This window comes from Mus pahari, chromosome 7 (assembly GCF_900095145.1).
Source record: "Mus pahari chromosome 7, PAHARI_EIJ_v1.1, whole genome shotgun sequence".
Taxonomy (NCBI): Eukaryota; Metazoa; Chordata; class Mammalia; order Rodentia; family Muridae; genus Mus; species Mus pahari.
In genome coordinates, this window is record NC_034596.1 from 82,195,308 (window position 1) to 82,204,931 (window position 9,624).

At 51.3% G+C, this 9,624-nt stretch overlaps 1 protein-coding gene across 2 annotated transcripts in view; it reads left to right on the forward strand.

Annotated features, from left to right (window-relative positions):
* Positions 1–1,624: 1,624 nt before the first annotated feature.
* The window catches only part of Tmem63c (transmembrane protein 63C), a 66,760-nt gene continuing 58,760 nt past the window's right edge, over positions 1,625–9,624 (forward strand). The window contains exon 1 of one of the 2 annotated variants that reach the window (XM_021202339.2): positions 1,625–1,923. The gene's annotated coding sequence lies outside the window, so the exon portion shown is untranslated. The remainder of the gene's footprint in view (positions 1,924–9,624) is intronic. The other variant, XM_029541236.1, reaches the window with a different exon arrangement.

The following is a 9,624-nucleotide window of genomic DNA, read 5'->3' on the forward strand; positions in this document are numbered from 1 at the left end:
GGGCCAGCGCTGTGTCTAGGCGGTCTAGCTGGGACCTGAGTTCAGACACTGGGGACTGTTTTTTTTTTTTTTTTGAGATGGGGGCGAGGTCCTCACACTCACAGAACCCCCCCCTGCCTCTGCCTCCCAAGTGCTAGGAGCAAAGGTGTAATCTATCATGTTTAGCCTGGGAATTCTTTTTTATTTTTTAATATTTATCTTTAAAAATAATTACTTATTTTTATCTTATGTGCATTGTTATTTTGCCTTCTTGCATGTCTTGTGCTGGATCTCCGGTCTGAACTGGCGTTACAGATGGTTATGAGCTGCCCTTTGCATGTATGGGAGTTGAACCCAGGTCCTCTGGGAGAACAGCTAGAGTTCTTAACCGCGGAGCCATCCCTCCAGCCCCAGCTCAAGAATCTTTAAACAAGATTCTTATACTTACCTGGTTTGTCTCTGTACTCATCACCCCTTATTGAGAAGCTGGGTGAGAGTGTTAGAATAGAGAGATTTAGACCTCAAGGAGCCCAGTCCTCTTGCAGAGTTAAAACAAAGATGGGTTGAGTTACTGACCACAGTCCAACAGGACGGCAGCAGAGAGGTAAGGTTAAAACTCAGAACCCAGCAGTGTAGAATCCATGATGATCAAAGCTTTCCTGTGCCCTCGAGGGGGATAAACAAATGAATGGGCGGGAACACACCAGGATACACCTCCACAGAGCCTGTCTGGAGCGGGTCAGCTTTGAGTTCTCAGGGAGTGGCTGGGTAAGAACCGCTAGAGGATGGAGGGGTGATGGTGGGGAGGCAGGAATATGGTATGGGGAGTAGTGCTACGGGCTATGAAAACCCAGGAAGACATAGTTACCTTCTTTCCCCTCCTCCAGGGTCTCGATCCTATCTCACATGCTTCCTCCGTGGTCTTTTATATTGTTAACAGCTCTGACAATATCCCACCATTCTAAAACATTATTCAGTAGTGACTGCTCCATAATAAAATGTTTACTAAATATAAATGTTAATATAAATATAAATGTTTACTAAATAAATGTGCCCGAGCCCTGGCCCAGAGAAGAAGGAGGGAGGGATGCTGCTGCCTGAGGCCCTTACTTTGCATAGTGGTCTTGGGGTAAACACATGGCATCCGCCCCCAATTAAAAGTCGGGAGCTGGGAGTGGTGGCACACGCCTTTAATCCCAGCACTCGGGAGGCAGAGGCAGGCGGATTTCTGAGTTCGAGGACAGCCTGGTCTACAAAATGAGTTTCAGGACAGCCAGGGCTATACAGAGAAACTCAGTCTCGAAAAAACAAAAAAGGCCGGGTCTCTCTAGTATGGTAGGCAGGTCTTTGGTGAAACTTGAGATCCACTTGAGGAGTGTGGGTCCTGACAGAATGTTCCAGACTCATCCCACTCCTGTGGACCTCCTGGGTGGGGTTCTGGTCAATTTATAGACCTTTCTTTTGTTGAAGAAGTCAGCACTGAACCACGCCCGGATATGGTCTTAGGGTGTGGCACAGTGCTACCTTGGTGAGGTTGAATGTCTCTCCTTGCTTCTGGCAAGCTGGGCTAGGAGGCCTCAGAGGAGAGTTTGAGGCGTGGGAGAGGGTGGGTGGACAAGGCAGCTGCCAAGGCCCAGAGAACCTCAGTTGTTGCAAACCGCAGCCAGGGAGCGGCAGTCTTGTGCATTCGCGATGGTCATGGTTTCTGATAACTACAGGATTTCCAGGGCAGAGCCTTGGTCTCTGCTTATCTAGCCCGGGTTCCCCCACAGGTCAGAGCAGCGTTGGGCGGGGCCAAGGTTGACTCCTACTGGGAGGAGCCGGGATGCCGCTCCCGCGGTGATGCAGAGGGGAATTTGCTGACAGTCCCTTGCCAGGTGGAGCTGGCTTTACCAGGCCGCTAAAAAGAAGGAGGAGGAGGACCCACCCGCAGTCTCCTCTCAGGTAGAGTGTTGCCTGTCACTGATCCTGGTTGCCCGATCTCCTCGCCTGGGGTTGGCAGTGGCCGTGAGAGCGTAGATGCGGTGAGCTGCCGGGAGAAGGGATGAGAGAATCCGGGTCTTGGACCAGGGAGGGGGCGGGGAGGGATCGCTTGCTTGAGAGCTTTCGGCGACCTGGGACTGGACTGGAGAGATGGTAGTAAGGGAGACTGCGCCACACGCGGAGCACATTGGCTGTCTCTCGGCGTGTACCTAAGGAAGGGTGGGCTAATACGCCCACTAGGAAGGGCCTTGGCTTAGGAGACCTGTCTTTTTGGGATGCCGGAATGGAGGTGGGCAAGAGGCTTGCCTGGGGCGGGGGTGGGGGGGTGTCCCTGCTTCTTGTCTGAGTAGGTGGGAGTTCCTCTCAGGGCAGTTCCGCCCCCACCCATCTAGGGACTCCCCAGGGCTCTGCTGCCCACGCAATGGGCAGGGGAGGGAGGAGGCGATCTACTTCACCGTTTCCGCGACCACAGCATCAGTGATGGATTGTGTGTGGGTCCGGTTCTAAGATGGACAGCCTGAGTTTCAAGGCGGCAGGCTCCTGGGAGCAAAGGGTGCCGCCTTTCTCTCTATATTGTTAAAGTCAGGATCTGCTTCCAATCTCAACTTGAAAGAAACTTTGGGTATGGTTGAAGATCCTGGGGAAACTGAGGTCCAGGGGTGCTTCTGACTTACCAGAAGTCACTTGGTCATTACACAGAGCTGGCCTCCCAGGCATAATCTCACCACCCCCACCCCCACCCCCCACCCCAGACTGTGGGAACAGGGGCTAGTCTTGCTCCTTAGATCCCTGATCCTCTCTAGGGTGGATTCCCACCCAGCATCCCTTTCTCCTCATCCCTGAGGATACAGGGAGTTACAACTTCAGCAGGCTTGGGGAGCCAGAGTCACAGACATCTGCAGGGGTTGGAATTGGCCAGGAGGAAACTGCTAAGAACTGCTGGGTAGAAGGAGTGATGGGTCAGTTCTGTGGGTTCAGGAAAATAATGAGAGGTGGCTTTTAGTATCGGAGGAAGTTTCTCCGCGTCTGTGCCATGGGCCGGCCTTGCTGGAGACCCAGGGAAAGTTCCTAGGGGACCAGATGGTGTTGAAGGGATCAGCATGAACTTCAAGAGGCGGTGGCACTTGTTCCCAGATAGGTTGATGGGGCCCTCTGTGGGGATAAAGTCCCATAGCTTTCCTTCCTATTCTTGTCCTCTCTGATCAGTGTGCCCCACCCCCACCCCCCAAGAAGGCTCCATTTAATCTGCTGCCCTCCTCGTTGAATGTCTCAAGCCATCATGTCCTCCCTTTCCCTGGGGCAAAAGTCTTTTTTCTTGTGGTAACTGAGGCAGGGAGCAAGCATTGGTATGTTAGAGCCAGAAGCAGCTGTCAGGCTTGTGTGCAGAGGCACAGCAGGAGCAATGGGCTGTCCCGTTTCTCCCACCTGCACTCCTCAGGACAGGCTGAAGAGCTTTTATTCTCTGCCCTCCCCCCCCCCCCACTGCCCCGACCCTGGGAGGTGAGGGTGTGAATGTCCCCTGACAGGTAGGGCTGGTGTGAGCAGATCCTACAAGGTTCTCTCCACCTTCAAGGAATGTCTGCTAGTTACTTGGTAAGGAAGTGGCTTGAGGGAGGGGGCAGAGATCACAGGATCACTTTGCCACCATGTCCCCACAGAGGTACACTGTCTCGGACAGACACATGTCTGTCCTGCCTATGGAACTGTAAGAGTAGCTATGAACATGAACTTAGCTGTGAACTGTACACAAGGGGACCTGTGGTCTCTCTGGGAGCCCGGCAGGACAAGAGGTTCTGACTCTGCATTTGCGGAGTAAAAGGTGTTACTGTGTGCCCGGCTGCTTTCTTTCCGGAGAAGCCCTCTGGTACAGAATCTGTGGGGCTGGGCTACGGAGAGGGGACGTGCTTTGGACTGCTAGACGGTCCCTGGGGGTGATCTGTGGGAAAGGATGGACTCTCTAGAAAACTATACTGGAGCCAGGTGCTTGTGGGGTGGCAATATGATGCCGGAAGGACCCACCTCCCCTGGCACCTTCGCTGGGGCCCTTCTTCAGTCTAGGAAGCGCTCTCTCTCTCTCTCTCTCTCTCTCTCTCTCTCTCTCTCTCTCAGCCTAGCCATGAAAGGTCAGGCTTCAGAAGGTCCCAACTTATCCCTAGGTCATGGAAGAATGAGGCCTGTAGAACTGAGGGCCTGTTCTGGACCAAGAACCCCTATCTAATGGCACTCTTGTCCCAAGTTATCCTACAGCTGGGCACCAAGTTACCTTCTCCAAATGGGTAGGAGGGCTTTGAAGTCTTTATTACAGAAAGAAAGTATTATTCTGGGATACTCTGGCCTACATGGAAGCCATCTGTTTCCTGTCTCGATGGAGGGATTATGGCCATCCCGTTTCTGTAGGCTGTCCCCTTTCTCCGTGTCCAGTCTAGGGTCTCTTCCAGTCTTAGACTGCCCTGCCCCCCAGCCCACTTCCAGTTATATTCTGGCCTTTGAGGACCTTCCTTCTGTCCTCCTCAGGTAACTACTATTAACACATTTAGCAGGATTGCTACCCAGAGATGCTGATGTCTACGGGCACAGTGGGCTTCCCTGCAGACCTTTACCCCCCTGCTGGCCCTTTCTGGGAGTCAGATGGCCGAAGAACCTTAGAGACAATGCATGGGAAGGGTCTGAATATCGTTGCAATGTCCAGGCTAAGGGACCCCATGTGGTATCCAGGCTGCGGGCAGGTTCTCGCTGAGGAGGGCTTTAATGCAAGTGCTTAGGGGAAGTGCTGAGCCATTGGGTGAGATCAGCTTTGAAGCCTGACCTGGGGCCACACATGCTCTCCTTCCCCTCTCTAGGGAGAACTAGGGTTTGAACAGCTTACTTGCCCATCAGCAGGAGTGTACACCCAGAACTCTAGCTTCCCACCCATGAGTTGGCAGAGCCACGGCAGAAGCTAAGATGGGCCACTGAGATGAACTGAGATGCCCACTGAGATGCCCACTGAGATGCCCACTGAGATGCCCACTGAGATGCGGGCATAGTGTGGAAGATGAGTTTGTTTTAGAGCTATCTGGACTTCCTCAGGGCCAACCGAGGGTAGCTCTTAGGAACATCCCGAGACTAGAAGTTCATGAGCTGTGTTTCTAGAGAGGCCATGCATCCAAGCTTCCATGTTCCTTGCCAGCATCCCTAAGGCTAGGACTGAGACATGCCAAGCCAGGCAAGGGGGAGGGGCACCCCATCAACACCTCCTGCTTCCGTCTGGTCATTGGCGATTCCCTCCGGGAAATAAAAGAAGTAGTGCAGACCCACTTAGACAATGAGGACGGACCTGGCTCCAGGTTTCCCAGGACTCTGGCTTACACGTTCCCTACCCATCCATCTGCTATCTTATATCGGTCCCTCCAAGAGGTAAGCTATTGAATGAAGTGCATGAGTGTTGGCGTGCCTCTGTGCTGTCATTCCTGCTGAGTCAGGACCTCTGGTGTCCTTAGAGGGTCAGAGACAGAAAGACCATGCCAGCTTCCAGTGGGAAGCCAAGCCATCCCCTTCTCCTCCCTGGCCACTGGCTACTACAGTAGACCGGCCAAGAGAGGAGGCCCTGAAGCTGGATGCCTTCACACTGTAGCTGAATCTTCTCAGCACTGTGCCCAGCCAGATGAACACTGGGTTCAGGCCATGCCCCAGTTCAAGAGCAAGGGACTCTAAGGTCTTTGGAGATTCAGGGGAGCAGCACTGTCCTGTGGCCAATCAAGGATGTGGTTGGGTTATTGTTCATGGGCCATTGTTGCCTCAGATGTCCAAGTGACAGTTGGCCATAGCACAAAAATGCTGCAAAGAACAGCTGGGTATGTGCTCAAAGCCCTGTGGGGCTATGTGTGGTAGGACCTAGGCATGGAGGGATTGTCATATGTGACACAGTATCCAGAGGTTGTTTGGGGCTAGGTTTCCACGCACATCATTATCTGCTCATTCATTCCCATGAGATTAGTCTTCATGGGCAGTTCTGGGAAACCCTGTACAGAGGCCCCAGGAAGATGGAGGGGAAGGCAGAGGGAGGTGACTGTGTAGTGCTTGGTGACTAAGTCCCCTTTCCATCAACTCTCTAGGGACCTTTGGGATGGCAGGCCATGCTTTGTTGGCCCCACAAAGTGTCCAGTGATGATTAGCTATGTAAATTCCTCAAGGCACCATTAGAATTGAACTATTCCCTTCAGAAGAGCATCAGGTCCGGGAAGGTCCAGGAGAAGGGGGTCATTCAGGAACCAGAAGGCATGTGGGTGGCAGGGTGGGAGGAGATATGACACAGTGTTACTAAGTCAGGGATCCCTCCTGATGAGGGTCATGTATGTCCAGGTATGAACCAGACTAGGCCTGGGAAGACCACAGATGTGAGACCAGGGATCAGCGCCTGAGGTTCTGCTGCTCTGTGGTTTTGTATGCCTGGTTATTACTTCTGAAACCTCCCCTAGGCTCCAGAGAAGAAGTGCATCAAATGAACATTCACTCGAGGAGAAAACAGAGACTGTGGGAGGCAGTGTGAACCAGTCTTACATATGTGGCCACAGGGGTCTGAGTCCAGGGTAAGAGGTTTGACTCTAGCATACAAGGGTCTGTCTCCTACATGCAGGGGTCTGTCTCCAGCATCTAGGGGACTGTCTCCAGCATCTAGGGGTCTGTCTCCAGCATCTAGGGGTCTGACTCCAGCATCTAGGGGTCTGACTCCAGCATCTAGGGGTCTGACTCCAGCATCTAGGGGTCTGACTCCAGCATCTAGGGGTCTGACTCCAGCATACAGGGGTCTGTCTCCAACACACAGGCATCTGACTCCAGCGTGCAGACACGTCCAGCGCTTACCTCTGTTGTGCTGTTTACTTTGCTGAAGCTGCTTAAGGACCCGAGGACTTGGAAGTGAAGGTTGCTGGGTTGTCCCCTTCCCCTCCACTCTGGGCAGGGTGCCCAGAGCTGGGGCAGCTGAAGGACAGTTCCTGTCACAAGAGCAAAGGAGATGGAAGGATAGGATTCCTGCCTCACCCCCCACATGCGCAGGAGGTGGACGCCTAGACTTTGCTCTTACCCACACGCCAGCTCTTACAGGCCCTGTAGACAGTAGCCTTGGTCTGAGAGGGGCAGGACAGGAAGAGGAGCCCTGTCCTAGAGCCCTCCAGTGGGTCTAGGGAAAGGCCAGAGAATCCCTGGTCTGCCCATGTTGGGGAAAGCAGGCTTTCAGAGAAGGCCTGGTAAGGTTAGACACCCCAGTGGCTCTGCCTACTTACTGGATGAGTCATTTTATTTTAACTCACCTCTGTCCTGAGCCTTCCTCACTGGCCCCAGAGCCTTCCAGTGAGAAGTTATCCAATGTTGGAGTCACTCCGCACACACCATGCCTTCCCTCAGCCTCAGAAGCCCCCCTCCACGTATGATCACATTGAAGTTTCCATAAAATAACTCCAGCTTTTCTTCCCCATCTCTTCTTCTCCCTCTCCCTCCCTCTTTTTTGAGACAAGGACTTGCTGTGTAGAACTGGCTGTCCTAGAACTCATAGTGATCTTACGACATGTCTCTGCCTCCCAAATACTGTGACTGAGGTTGTGTGCCCCCATGGCCAATACCCCACTCACAGCTCAGCTAAGAAGTACGACTTTGGCCAAATAGAGTCTAGAAAGAAAAGATCGCTTCCTGACCCATGCCCCAGACTACCCCAGACTGGTCTCCATTCTCATCTGTTTATTTTTCCCGTCCCTTTACAACACAATGAACCTGCCACCTCCTCCATGAAGCCCTCCATGGGTCTCTGCTAGAAGTGAAAGAAAATCCTGACCCATCGAACCCCTTTTGCTAGACAGTGAGCTTGTTGCTTAACTCACCCAGTGTTCTCTGAATGCTACACACACGCATGTCCCCGGTAACTCAGGGGGAAGAAAGGAAATGACAATAATTACGTTCTATAATGAAGGCAATGTGGAATGCCAGGGATGGGAGGTTCTGACGAGGGCGTGTGGCCATGCAGTTGCAGTATAACTGGCGGTTTCGCATCAGGGCGTGCGATGACCTAGAGACACTCGTGCCTGTGCAGAAGTTGACAGTCTCTGGGATATCTAGGGCAGCAATACCCAAAATGCAAAAACTAGGTCTTGGCTCCGTAGCTTTGACACTGACAATATTGGGAGGGGCAACCAAACCAGTGATGTCTGCTAGCTCATACAAGCAGAATAGGGGGTGTTTATCTTATTATTTATTGTTTTATTGTGTTTTGATTTTTTTGAGACAAGGTCCTGTTAGGTAGCTCTGGTTGGACTGTAGCTATCCTCCTGCCTCAGCCTCTTGAGGCTATAACCACCCCAGTTCCTGAATAATGACTTGGAGGCTTATTATTTACTAATAAATGCCTAGGCGTTACGCTAGGCTTGCTCCATAACTAGCTTATAATTCCGTTAACCCGTTTATACTACTTACTCTATGTCTGCCACATGGCCGGTTACCTCTCTTCAGTTTCATACATCCAACTTTCTCCGAGTTTGAGTGGCAAATCTTCCAGCCTATTTCCCAGAGTTCCCCCCTCTCAGGATGTCCCACCTTCTAATCCTGCCTCAGCTTATTGGCCATCAGACTTTTATTGACAGGTGATGCGTTTACACAGTGCACAAGAGATTATCCCTACAGAGTGCTGGGATTACAAACGTGCACCATCACTCACTCATGTCTGAATATTTTATTTTGATATTTTTTTGAGACAGGGTCCCATGAAGCCCAGGGTGGTCTCAAACTTGCTAGGCATATGATGCCTTTGAATTCCTGAACCTTCTGCCTCCATCCCCCAAATGCCCAAATTTATAGGCATATACTACCACAGCCAACTGGAAATTTTAGTTTCTTTAAATTATATCTTCATAAGTCTGAATATATATATATATATATATATATATATATACACACCATAACAATACCATTAGTGACAATATAAGGTCAATAAATATATAAAAACAAGATCTTATGATTAACAGAGATGAGCAAGCTACACCTATGGAGCTCAGCCTGTGGTGGTCTGTGGGTAGTGGAGCTAAGACTTCAGGGAAAAGATTTCTGGTTTATCAGGAACACTTTGTTACACATACACACACACACACACACACACACACACACACACACACACACACACACTCACACAATCCAAAGGGAAAATTATAGGTTGTTAGTATTTGTTAATTAGGTTGATTCTATTCTTTTATCTTTTTAGGGTTTAAATTTATTTTTTTTTCCCATAGGAAAACCACCAACTCCTCCCTGGGAGGCAGGGCAGGGTCCTGAGGCGGTGACCACTGGGGGCTGAAGGAAGAGTGAGTGAAAAGTGTAACCGGAGTAGGGTGTAGGGAGAGGAAGTGTGGAGTGTCCCAGGCTGGGTGATGAAGAAGTGCAGCTGCCAGTGAAATGCTTGCTGAATGACTTGTGTTCATCTTCCTCAGCACCTTCCCATCCCCCCTGTGATATCAGCACTTCTGTGTTGGGGCTGTGTGCACAGAAAACGGGGCACTGGGAGAGCTGTCTTCTGTCATTTGGGGGACTTTTTTATTTTTTTTATTTTTTTTTGGTTTTTCGAGACAGGGTTTCTCTGTATAGCCCTGGCTGTCCTGGAACTCACCCTGTAGACCAGGCTGGCCTCGAACTCAGAAATCCGCC